The sequence below is a fragment of the Pteropus alecto genome, unplaced genomic scaffold (genome assembly GCF_000325575.1).
Source record: "Pteropus alecto unplaced genomic scaffold, ASM32557v1 scaffold94, whole genome shotgun sequence".
NCBI classification, from domain to species: domain Eukaryota; kingdom Metazoa; phylum Chordata; class Mammalia; order Chiroptera; family Pteropodidae; genus Pteropus; species Pteropus alecto.
The window spans coordinates 12,960,824-12,973,994 of NW_006437736.1; the positions used below are offsets into that span (position 1 = coordinate 12,960,824).

The 13,171-nt window shown below is 45.3% G+C and overlaps 1 pseudogene; it reads left to right on the forward strand.

The window, feature by feature from the left end:
• Window positions 1-10,875: 10,875 nt before the first annotated feature.
• On the forward strand, window positions 10,876-12,553 carry LOC102891780 (annotated as a pseudogene).
• Window positions 12,554-13,171: the final 618 nt, after the last annotated feature.

The window sequence follows — 13,171 nt, forward strand, 5'->3', positions numbered from 1 at the left end:
TCTTCTAGTCTGAATCCCAGAAATCGAGGCACCTGGAGAGGAAGCATTCATGAGCCAGGAAAGGCATCGTAAAGTAGTCTCCCAGTTTCGCTTTCTATGGTTTCGGTTACCCACAGTCAACCGTGGTCCAAAAATATGGAATTTCTCCAACCATCGATATCGTCTGCCCCTGACATCCAACAATCAACACCGTCATGACTCAATGATCTGGGGTCACTTGAAGCACATGATCTTCCTTCTGTCATATCATTAGAAGGTAACCAAATGCCACATCACAATGCTTACATCATTCACTTCGCTTCACCTCGTCATATAGGCATTTTATCATCTCACATTATCACAAGAAGAGTGAATAGAATATATTTTTAGAAAGACCACATTTACATAACTTTTATTATAGTATATTGTTATAATTGTTCTTTTTTATTACAAGTTATTATCAATCTCTTACTGTGCCTAATTTATAAATTAAACTTTATCCCAGGTATGTATGTATAGGAAAATACTTAGTATATACATGGTTCAGTACTGTCCATGGTTTCAGGCATCCACTGGGGGTCTTGGGACATAACCCTCCCACGAGTGGGAACTACTGTATTATTTCATGGAGTTGCCATAACAAAGTATCGCAGACTGGGGGGCTTAAACGACAGGAGTTTGTCGTCTCACAGTTTTGGAGGCGAGAAGCCTGAGATCGAGGTGTCGGCAAAGCTGGTTCCTTCTGAGGGCCGTAGAGAGAATGGTCCTATGCCTCTCTCCTAGCCTCTGGTGGTTTGCCGGCAATCACTGGTGTTCCTTGGCTTGTAGATTGCATTCTCCCTGTGTCTTCACGTCTTCCCTTTGTGCGTGCCTCTTTGTCTTCGCATGGCATTTATGTATGTGTATTTTGTGTGTTAAAATATACATAACAAAAAAAATGTACCATTTTAATCATTTTTAAATATAGAGTTCAATGGCATTAAACACATTCACAATGTTGTGTGACCATCATCACTATCCATCTCTAGAACTTTATCATCCCAAACTGAAATTCTGTACCCATTACAATAACTCCCAGTTCCCCTCTCCCCTTAGCCACTGGTAACTACTATTCTGCTTTCTATCAGTAAGAATTTGACTATTCTAAGTACCTCATAAATGTAATCACACAATATATGTCTGGCTTATTGCACTTAGTGAATGTCTTCAAAACTTTTCCACGTTCGCATGGCGTTGTTTTTATAAGGACACTATCATATTGGATTAGGGCCCCACTCTACTCCAGTATTTTAACTTCACTAATTACATCTTCAATGATCTGATTTTCAATTGCAGGCACATTCTGAGGTACTGGTGGTTAGGAACTCAACATGTGAATTTTGATGACACAATTCAACCTCTAACAGACATGCACTGACCAAGACAGAGATGGGAGATACAGAAAAGGCAGCTCTGGTGAGAGGGGTAGATGAGCAAGTTTTTGTTTTGTTGACCTTTAACCCTGCTGTACTCCTGGCAGAGAACACTTCCCTGGCACATTTCCCCAGTCTGGCTGACTCACTGAGCGGGAAAGGAAGGGTGGGAATGGCTGGTTCCTGAGCCAGGGACCCCTCACCTCTGACCAAGCCCAGCACCGTCTCCTGGGGAGTCCCAGAAAACCAGCCCCCCCACTCTGTGTCCTGCCTGACTAGCAGGTGGCCACTCAGCCTTCAGAGAGAGGCCACATGGGCTCCACTCCGCCTTGACAATGCACTTATCCAGGGGCCCAGCTGTCCTGGCTGAGAGGTTTCAGCTGCAAGTCACTCATCTATCCCCTTATATGAGCCCTCACTTCCCTTTCAACAAATAAGTATTAACACCTGCTGTGGGCTAGGCCCTAGAGATACAGCAGCAAACAAAAGGAGCAGCCATCACCCCCATGAAGTTTAAATTCAAGTGGAAGGAGACAACGACCAAACACTCAACATACACCATTGTCAGGTGGTGATCAGAGCAATCGAGAGGGCAAAGCAGGGAAAGGGGCTAGAGAACTCACGCGGTGGGCCAGGCTGCATTATATGTAAAGCTGAGAAGCCTTTGGATGAGGGTACATTGAGCAGAGGTCCCAACGAAGGAAGGATCCTGGGGGAGAGGGAACCAGGATGAGAACATCAGGTGCCCAGGCCAGAAGGGGAGTGTGCCCGTTAATTTCAAGAAACATCCAAAAGCCCAGGAATGTGTGTTAGTAGGGGAGGCAAGAGGGGCCAGATACACCGTAAGGGCATTATATTGTAGACCCTAAGGAATTTGGGGTTTACCCTAAGGATCTAGGGATTAAAAAAGGAATGAGAACAAAACATCCCATGCCCTCAGGGAACTTCCAGTCTCAGCTCAGAAGTAGAGCTGTCCCCAGAAGGATCAATATTGACAGTGGAATTCATGCTAAAGATACTTAGAACCCAGCTGACCTCAAGGGAGATGGATGTACTCGGCCAGGCCTGGGGAAACATTGCACGTCTCAATTTAGAAGCCTGGGTTTTGGTGTCAGTGTTGGTTTAAAACTCTTTGTCCCAAAAGGGGTTGTTTGTTTGTTCATCTCTAAATTTAAATTGAGAGGGAAAGTGTAGTAATCTCTGGGTTAACCACTTTGGCCCCAGAAAACAAGCTAATCCAGCCACAGCCAACCCCATGTCACAGAAGACAGAATTCTGTGTGTGTGTGTGTGTGTGTGTGTGTGTGTGTGTGTGTGTGTGTGTGTCCATCCCCACCCCCACCCTCCACCCAGGGGCAGCAGAATGCATTACACGCCCTCCCATTATCTCCCCTTGTCCCCTCCCGCTTTTGGTTTTCTTGGAACTGTTCCTCTCTGCTGGAGGGAGGGACAGGGGGTGGGTATTGGAGATGGGAACAGCAAGTACCTGCTTGGAAAAAAAAGAGAGAAAACACTTACCTTTCAGGACCATGATGAGAACTTTGGGGAGACATTTTGGAGAGTGTTTGTGGCCGAAACATGTGTGTACAAGCCAAAGAGGTGACTGGGGGAGAAATGTGGGCAGAGCCCATGTAAATGTGACCTGAGCACATTCCTGTGGCTCTAAGGATTTGGGAAAACAACTAGCAGATCTGGGCAAGTTCATGCGAAGAGGAGTGTAGTGTGATGGACACGGAGCCAGAGCTAAAAATAAGGCGGCATTTCTATGCCGAGCAAAAACGTTAGCATCTGTAGGTTTGCGTGGTGGGGAGAGGACTTCCGGCCTGCCACCGGGCACAGCGAGGCCAGAGAAGCAAGGCGGGGGTGGCCAGAACTCGCTCTTTGGCAGTGGGAGAGGATAGTACTCCCCCAAAGAGGAGAGAAGGTGTTCCAGCCAGGAAGCCAAAGCAGAGAGAAGGCCCAAAGCTGGGCAGGGAAGGACCGAAGGCTGAGACTGTCCCGCAGCAGAAGAAAGACTCCTGGCAGCTCTGACCATTCATCCCTGGATGCTGGCCCCCAGCCAGCGCCCCGCACTCCCAGAGTATTAGAGAGGGGATGGGGCAACCTCTAAACCTCCTCCGGATGAGCAGTTAAGGACCCCAGAAGGCCTGGGCTGGCAGGAGGAAAGGGAAGCAGCATGTGTTAGGTGTTCACTGTGTGTGGGATGCCTTCCACAGGGTCCCACGACCGATCCTGAAAGGTGGGTGCTTTTCATTCCTTTTTTTACATATTATGAAAACAGGATACTAAAAAGGCACATAATCTCAAGGCCAACCAGCCAAGTAGTGGTAGAGCTGGGACTGGACCCCACGTCTCTGTCCCCCAAGTCTGCGCTCCTTTGGCCACCCCTCACTCATATAAAGGCAGAATGGCTAAAAAATAAAATAAAATAAAAAATAAAAGGCAGAAGGGCTGCCATTGAGAAGGGGACACAGACTCATTCCATGCAGTTCCAGAGGACAGAACAAGAGGTTGAGGGGAACTTTCTAATAACCAGAACTACCCAACAGTAGAATGTCCAGCCTCAGGGGTGGGGAGAGATGAGCTCGTGCAAAGCTGGCTGTTGGGCACATTGAGAGGGATCTTGGAGGTCCCCATCACTCAGAATAGCATGGGAGCCCACCAGGATCCAATCGTGCCCTTGACACACCCTTAGTAAGGCAAGGAGGAAACCTCAACTTTGGAAAGAGCGAGGGGGCAGTCTCCTGGAAGCTGCCCATTAATGGATTGTATGCAATCCTAAATACCCAGCACCGAGCTGCCTGAACAGAGACCCCACCCCCATTCTGCCTACCACTCTGCAGGGAAGAAGGCTGTACACAAAGGGAAACAAGTTTGCAAGATGAGAGGGAGTGTTTGCTGCAGAAACAGGGCTGGTTTATGTTCTGTCTCAGTCTGTAGGAATCAAAAGAGAAGCCAATGAGACCTGGAGAACCCAAGGAAGTTCGTTATAATAATGATAATGTTAACAGCATTTTAACAGCTATCTTTTTTTTTTTTTTTTTGAGCATTTACTATACGCCAGGCACTGTACTCAATGTTTTGTACACATTATATGATTTAACCCTCAGAGCAACCCTATGAGGCAGGTGCTCTTATTGCCTTTTTACAGACTCAGAGAGGTGACATAACTTGCCCAAAATTGCACAGCTAATACGTGCAGGACTCAAACCCAGATCTGTCAGACCCCAGACCCCATGTATAACTGAGGAACTAATATGCTTCTGCAATCTCTGCCCTGATACAGAACTATCTCTAAGATACAATGTGGTAGATTTCTATTGCTGCTATAACAAATTACCACCAACTTGAACACCTGTATTTATTACATTACATTTCTATAGGTCAGAAATCTGACACTTGGGTCTCCCTGGAGTTAAATCAAGGCGTCAGCAGGGCTGCCTTCCCTGCTGGAGGCTTCTAGGGGAAAATGTGTTTCTTTTCCTTTTCCAGCTTCCTCATTCCTTGGCTTGTGGCCCCTTCCTTCAGCTTCAAAGCCAGCACTGTCATGTCTCTCTGACCTTTTGTCATACCTCCCTCTGACCACAGAAAGGACAGATTCTGATTTTAAGGATCCACGTGATGAGACTGGGTCCACCTGGATAGATACTTCAGGATCATCTCCCCATCTCAAATCCTTAAACTTAGTGACATCTGCAAAGTCCCTTTGGCACATAAAGTAACATATTCACAGGTTCCAGGGATTAGGATGTGGACATTTTGGGGGCCATTATTCTGCCTAACGCATATAATAAAGAGGAGGGAAAGCAAGTGCACCAGTAGCACGGTGCTAAAAAAAAAGGTAGGGAGAGAGTGAATAATAATGTATATTAGTATTTGCATAAAGAAGGGTACATAAAGACCAGTATTAGTTATTGGAAGACAACTAAACTGATAGGGGACAAGGTTAAAAGGAGATCAATGTTTTTATTACGGAAGTGTTCATACACACAAAGGTAGAGAGAATAGTATAATTATCCCTTATATCCATCACCCAACATCGACAATTACCACCATTTTGCCATTCTAGTTTCATTTATCTCTCCACTTTTGGGAAAAGAGCTGAAAAATGTAAAGCAAATCCCAGACATCTTACATCATTCTAGCCATAAAAACTTCAGTACGTATCTCTAAGAGACAGAGTTTTTTCTGAAAATATACCACAATCCCAGCATGAATCCTAATAAAATTAACGATGTTTGCATAATATCATTTACTACTTCGCCCATATGAAAATTTTCCTAACTTCCTACAAAACTTTTTTTTAAATAATTGGTCTGTTTGAAGTAGGGCCTGACCGAACGAGGCGCACGCATCGCACTTGGTTGATGTGCCCCCTAAATCTCTCTTAATCTATAACAAGTCCCAGGAGGGACATTCTCCCTCTCCATTCTTTTATACCTTTATTTTTTAAATCATGTTAATGAATGATCTACATAGAAGTTAAACTGAGAGGAAAATACAAATCAACAAATCAAATGCTTCATGGAGAATTAGCCTCCCAGAGGGCCCCAAAGGGCGGTGGGTGAGGAAGAGCACCCCAAGCAGTGAGGACGTGGGGCAGAGCAGATGGTGGTGGGGGTGGAAGGCCCCACTGAGCCCAGGTGGTGGGCAGAGTCGGGGAGCCCAGGGGCTGGCATTCTAGGTGGTTTCCTGGCTGCACAGGAAAAGTGGGGAGAAGGGCGGTGGGGGTGCCAACAACAATCTAGCCTGGAATAGCCTGAGGAAAGTCCCCAAAGCCAAGGATGACGCAATCATTCTAAATGTGCAGAGTGGTGAGAAATCACAAGAAACCTACCACTCACCAAACTCGGCCCAGTGTTACAGCAAAGCACACCCAGGCTGGACAAGAGAGGAAAGTGGGGACACTTAAAGCATGAAGGACAGAGGGAGCCAATGACACTGGAAGTCAGGAGACCCGAATTCTAGTTCTGGCTCTGTCACCAGACACCTGCGCTGTCCCAGGAAAGTCACCTGTAGACACACACTCCCTTAAGTAACCATGTCTGGGAGAGAGGAAAGTAAATAATAATACATATTAGTATTTGCTTGGATTTGGATAAAGAAGGATATATGAAAACCAAATGAGATCCTGAGAATGGAAAGGGGAGTGGCAATGCTCCCTACTTAACTCTGCTGGCAGCCAGATCCCAAAACCCCACTTCCGCCAAGTTCCCTACATTATCCCTGACCTAAAAGAGGGGTTGCTGCAGGATGAATAGGAGTTTGTTGAAAACAGGAAAGTTACTGCAGACAAAGAGAATGACAGAGTCAAAGACAGAGAGATAGGAACGAGCCCAGTGAGTTCAGAGACTTAAAAGGAATACAAAGTACGAAATCAGTGTGGGATCTTAGATTGGATTCTGAAACCGGAAAAGGATGTTAGTGGAAAATACAGTGAAATCGGAATAAAATCTTCAGTTTAACTAATAGTACTGTACCAGTGTTTTCTTAGTTTTGACAAATAAACCACAGTTACGTAAGATGTTAACATTAGGGGAAAGCTGTACTAACTTCACAACTTTTCTGTAAACCTAAAGTTATTCCAAAATGAAAGTTATTAAGAAAGAGTGAAAAGGAAAAAAAGAAAAATAGTACAAAGTGGCTAGAGCATATAAGCTGCCAGAAGGAAGGAAATGAATGACAGATATCAACAGAGGCCAGATTACCAGAGGCTTCCTATGTCACACGATGGGGTACAGACTTCACCTATCTGCAGGCAGTATTCTCCCTCTGTCTGAACTCTCCCCATGGGTCCCAAGTGACAGCTTCTTACCTTCACATTCACCTTAACTATATTTCACCTGCCAATATTTGCCTGAACCCACACAGTAGGATCTCAGGTCTTATACACACACACACACACACACACACACACCTGCCTGAACCCACATAGTAGGATCTCAGGTCTTATACACACATACACACACACACACACACACACACACACACACACACACACACACACACACACTGCCCATCTAGGAGGAGCCTGTGTCCAGCCCCTGATCCTCCTTCTTAATCCAGAACCCCCACCCAGAACAGAAATCAGTAATCATTCCCACTCCATGTGGTGCCTCTGTTTCCCCATTTATAAAATGGAGATAATAAGACTATCAACCTAATGGAATGAATTTATATATAGCAGTTAAAACAGCATCTGGTACATCCTATGTGCCCATCCAAGTGTTAGTTCTTTGGACTTATTTTTTCATTAAGTGTCTATAGAGTACCTGCCATGGTTACAACAGGAACTGATAATCTAGGTGGAGAGATTTTTATTTTTAAGATGCATAAAATTTAAAATTACCATCTAGGAAAACATCTGATCAGAGTCTAATGGGTGATTCAGAAAGAAATTGCTACAGGAATGCTAAGAGGGAGGGTCAGAGTGGATTTGGATGACCAAAGATGCTGGAGAAGGTGGGAGTCGAGCTGGCCTCAAGGATGAGTAGGCTGAATGTTGTGTACGGGGCGGGGAGAGGAGAGGAGGGTGCATCAAGAACTGGGGTTGAGGAAAGAGGAGATGGGATCCTCCCTTAGATGCGGGAATGTATGCAGTATCCCGAGAGAGAACAGAACTGTAGATACAGTGGACAATTAAACAAAATGGGGGTTAGAGGCGCTGACCCCTTGCAGTCAAAAATCCACGTATAACTTTTGACTCCCTGAAAATTTAACTACAGTTGTCCCTCAGTATCTGCAGGAGATTGGTTCCAGGACTCCCATAGATAACAAAATCCACTGATGCTCAAGTCCCTGTAAACAATAATATAAACAGAGCCACTCTAGAATGGAGCAGGAGCTGCCATGCCAGAGGAACTGCCTTGCAAATCTTATACCTCAAACCTTTAGAATGTTAAAAACTGGGCAAAATAACCTCTGGACTAGGCTTAACCAACTTTGTTTCCTGAAAAAAAAAAACTGTTTGCAAAGATAACAAGCAAGCAGTTATTATGAATATTGGACTGATAACTACTGGCATGAAAGTTGAAAACATCATTTAGACTTAACATCACTCTGTTATATTATCTGCACCAATAGAAATGCCTTCCACCTATTGATGTAATTGTTTCCCTTCCCCTTCTCATAAATACCACTGCCTTTGTCACCTAATCAGAACACCATTTGTGCTTCTGCCTGAATCAGTGCAGCCCGAATAGCTATTCTTATTTATCTCAAATAAATGCCTGTTGCCTATCACTTTGGAAGGCCTTTTTATTTTTAGGCTATTTTTATTTTTATTTTTATTTTTAGGCATCCCTTATATAAAATGACAGAACAATGCATATAGTTGGCCCTCCACAGTTCTGATCTAACCACAGATCAAAATGTTCAATTCACAGTTGGTTGACTCTACAGATGCAAAACCCAGAAATAAAAAGGGCTGACTGTGTATTTATTGAAAATGATCCACATGTAAGTGGACCCGAGCAGGTCAAACCCATGTTGTTCAAGGGACAACTGTACAGGTTAAGACACGAGAGCAGAGGGCCTTTATGATGATCTTAGAATTAGGACATTGGCTTTTCATACACTCCATAAATACTGATTGTGCACCTGCTGTGTGTCGGGCACTGTTCAAGGTACTTGCGATGCATCTGAGAGCAACTCAGACAAAATTCCCTGCTCCAGTAGAGTTTACGTTCTAGTGAGAGAAGGCAGATGATAAACAGTACGCTACTAAGAAAATTCTCCACTCTTTTAGCAGGTGACGAGTGCTATGGAAAACAATTTAGAAGTAAGGGAAGCTGAGAGATTTTTGATCAGGTAAAACGAGTAGGAAAAAGCAAAGCAAAGCTTTAGGAGTGTGACGAAAGGATGATAGTAAATATTACTTACAACTCCTCCCTGTCCCCAGTCTTCCAAAGAGAACAGATCCTGAGAACTATGATTGGTTTTGCTAAGCTGGGGTAGTGGGTGGGGCAGGATACAAACCGGAAACACCGAGTAAGGGATATATTGCTCCACGTGGACAGGAGAGTGAGGGCCAAGAAGCCGGCTGGGGCCGGGCTGGGGGCAGGAGACTGGCAGGAGTGGCTGCCACAGAATGGAAGGCTGAAGAGAGAGATGTCCAAAAAGGGTGCTTAGAATGGTATTCTCCAGCATGGGCGCTGTCACCTCACCCCCACGCCACCCCCCATCCACCTCTCCATGAAATCTTCATAAACGCCACACTATATATCACGCGTGTTGAATGCAAGGAAAAGAAGTTACGGGCGGGAGTAGAGCAGCCCAAGCCCAATGCCATGGCAAGACAGTCGATCCAGTGATGTGTGCAGATTGGACAGGTGAATGACAGGGAGACCAGAGGAAGGGTGGGACGGTTGTTTGGGCTGAGGAAGAGTTTCAAAGACACAGCTCCCATCATGGGTGGTGGCAGGACTGAAAGCTGAGAATGCAATTCGGGGCTGTTATCAGAAGACCTGAGATCTGATCTATACTCTGCCACTGAATCACTATCTTGCTTCCTTATCCGTAAATTAGACAGCCTGTGTGATACCTGCCAGCAGTGACAGGAGAGATATCAGGTATTAAGAACCATACTCTCTAAGCAGGGGTAGGACCCAGGAGAGAAGAAGGAGTCATGGGTGACATGAGGTTTTGATGCTGACGGGTGAAATGGGAGGGCTTAGGAGAAAGGAAGTTGGCTTCGGGTGTAAGGAGACCTTCAGAGGTTATGAATTCTGATCTTGACCTTTATTTCGAGATGAATACATTAGTTTCCTACTGCTTCTGTAACAAATTACTTAAAAAATGGCTTAAAATAACATATTACTTCACAGTTCTGAAAGTCACAAGTCTAAAATGAGTCATCAGGGTACGCATGTTCCTTCTGGCAGCTACAGGGAGACTCCGTTTCCTTGCTGTTTGCAGCTTCTGGAAGGCACCTGCATTCCTTGGCATGTGGACCCGCATCACTCTGATCTCTGCTTCCACCCTCACATCTCCTTCTCTGGCTCTGACGTACCTGCCTCTTCTTATAAGGACACTTGTGATGACATCGTCCCACAAGCACGATCCAGGATAACCCCCCATCTCGAGATCCTTAACTTAATCACATGTGCAAAATCTTTTTTGCTATGTAAGGTAACATCTTTACAGATTTGGGGGATTAGGATATGGGCATATTGTAGGGGTATTGAATTAAAGTGGAAATATCCAACAGGCTCTCAGATATCATGATGAGTCTAGGGAGAAGTTGGTTCAAAAGAAACATGGTAAGAGGAAAAAGAGGGGGCTGGGTGCTCAGTGAGGGAGGGGCCCAGAGGGCGGAGGACTAAAGCCTGAGGAAGAACCACTCCCTTACAGTTTTTCCACATATGTTTGCAGAGGGCCTACTCTGGACTAGCAAGGGACTGGGTGCGGTGGAGAACACAGAAATTAGTCAAACGAAAGTGTACTCTTAGAGCAGCTCACCACCAAATTATACACACACAGAAAACATGATGGAGGTCAATGCGACAGACATGCACGAGAGAGTCAAACAAGGTAATCCATGGAGGAAAAGACCGGCATGAAGGAAGCCTTCATGAAGTGGTGGCCTCTGAGCTGAGTAAGAGGAGCATTAAAGAAGTTTCTGGAAGGCAGACCCAGCCGAGCCCTGACCCTTCTGGCCACCCCCACCTCACCTTGCCGCCATGTGCCTCCTAGTGGCCTAGTGCTGTTCCCAGGCGTGGTTCTCCTTGCCACAGCCCACCTTGCAGCTGCCTCCGACGAGGTGAAACTCCAGACGACAACTTCGAGAGTCGCACCTCCAACACGGGCTCTGCAGGCCTCATGCTCGCTGAGTTCTTCGCTTCCTGGAGCGGACACTGAAAGAGGCTTGCCGCTGAGTATGAAGCTACCAGATCAAAAGGAATAGTCCCATTAGCAAAGGTTGATTGTACTGCCAGCACAAACACCTATAATAAGTATGGAGTCAGTGGATATCCAACCCTGAAGATATTTAGAGATAGTGAAGAAGCAGGTGCTTGTGATGGGCCCAGGACAGCTGATAGAAGTGTCAGCCATGTGAAAAAGCAGACAGAACCAGCTTCAGTTCCTCTCAGAACTGAGGAAGAATTTGAGAAGTTCATTAGTTAAAGATGCTTCTCTGGTGGGTTTTTTGAAGGATTTATTCGGTGAAGCTCATTCAGAGTTTCTAAAAGCAGCCAGCCACTTGAAGGATAACTACTGATTTGCACACAACAACATTGAGTCTCTGGTGAACGAGTAGGATGATAATAGAGAAGGCATCACCTTGTTTCATCCTTCACATATGATGAACAAGTTTGAGGACAAGTCTGGGGCATATACAGAACAGAAAATGACATTAAAAAATTTATCCAGGAAAACATTTTTGGTATCTGTCCTCACATGAAAGAAGACAATAAAGACTCGATCCAGGGCCAGGACTGACTTACGGCTTACTATGATGTGGACAATGAAAAGAATGCTAAAGGTTCCAACGACTGGAGAAACAGGGCGATGGTGGTGGCAAAGAAATTCCTGGATGCTGAGCATGAACTGAACTTTGCTGTAGCTAGCCGCAAAACCTTTAGCCGTGAACTTTCTGATTTGGGTTTGGAAAGCGCTGCCGGAGAGATTCCGCTGTTGCTATCAGAACTGCAAAAGGAGATAGGTTTGTCGTGCAGGAGACGTTCTCGCGTGATGGCAAGGCTCTTGAGAGGCTGCTGCAGGATTACTCTGATGGCAACCTGAAGAGATACCTGAAGTCTGAGCCTATTCCAGAAAGCAACGACCGGTCCGTAAAGGTAGCAGTAGCAGAGACTTTTGATGAAATAGCAAATGATGTAAATAAAGATGTGCTGATTGAATTTTAGGCTCCTTGGTGTGGCCACTGTAAGAATCTGGAGCCTCAGTATAAAGAAGTGGGAGAGAAGTTCAGAAAAGACCCAAAGAGCCAAGATGGGTGCCACAGCCAATGATGTGCCCTCTCCATATGAAGCCAGAGGTTTTCCTACCATCTACTTCTCTCCAGCCAATAAGAAGCTAGATCCAAAGAAATATGAAGGTAGCCGTGAACTAAGTGATTTTATCAGCTATCTACAGCAAGAGGATACAAACACGCCTATGATTCAAGAAGAGAAACCTAAGAAGAAGGCACAGGAGGATCTGTAAAGCAGCAGCCAAACGTACCACTTTGTAAAAGGACCAGAGCTGAGAAATCCACTGGGAGGACTGGGACCCAGATGAGATTATTACCTCTCAGGGCTGAGAGGACAGATGAATATTATCTGGATCCTGTTAAATGTTCTCTAAACTGTTTCTTAGCTGCACTGTTTATGGAACTTCCAGGACCAGTTTATGTTTGTGGTTTGGGGAAAAATTATTTGTGTTGGGGGGAATGTTGTGGGGGTGGGAATTGAGTTGGGGGGTTATTTTCTAAATTTTTTTTTTTTTTTGGTACATTTGGAACAGTGACAATAAATGAGCCCGTTTAAAAGAAAAAAGAAAAAGAAGAAGAAGTTGTTTCTGGAAGTGAAGGGAGAGAACCAAAATGGTATAGCACCAGAGACACTGAGGGAGAAGTATCTAGAAAGAAGGGGTAGGCAGCAGGGTCAAATGCTACAGCAACAGCAAGCAGAAAACAAGCCTCAAAATGGCCACTGGTGTGGTGGCTGGGAGAGCCTGAGTGGCCTGTAAAAGTGTGAGTCCTGCCTGTTGCCTCCCACAGCTGCAAGGTTGAGCTGCAATCCCAGGGATATGGACGCTGCTGGGTGGTGGTGGGGTGGGGTT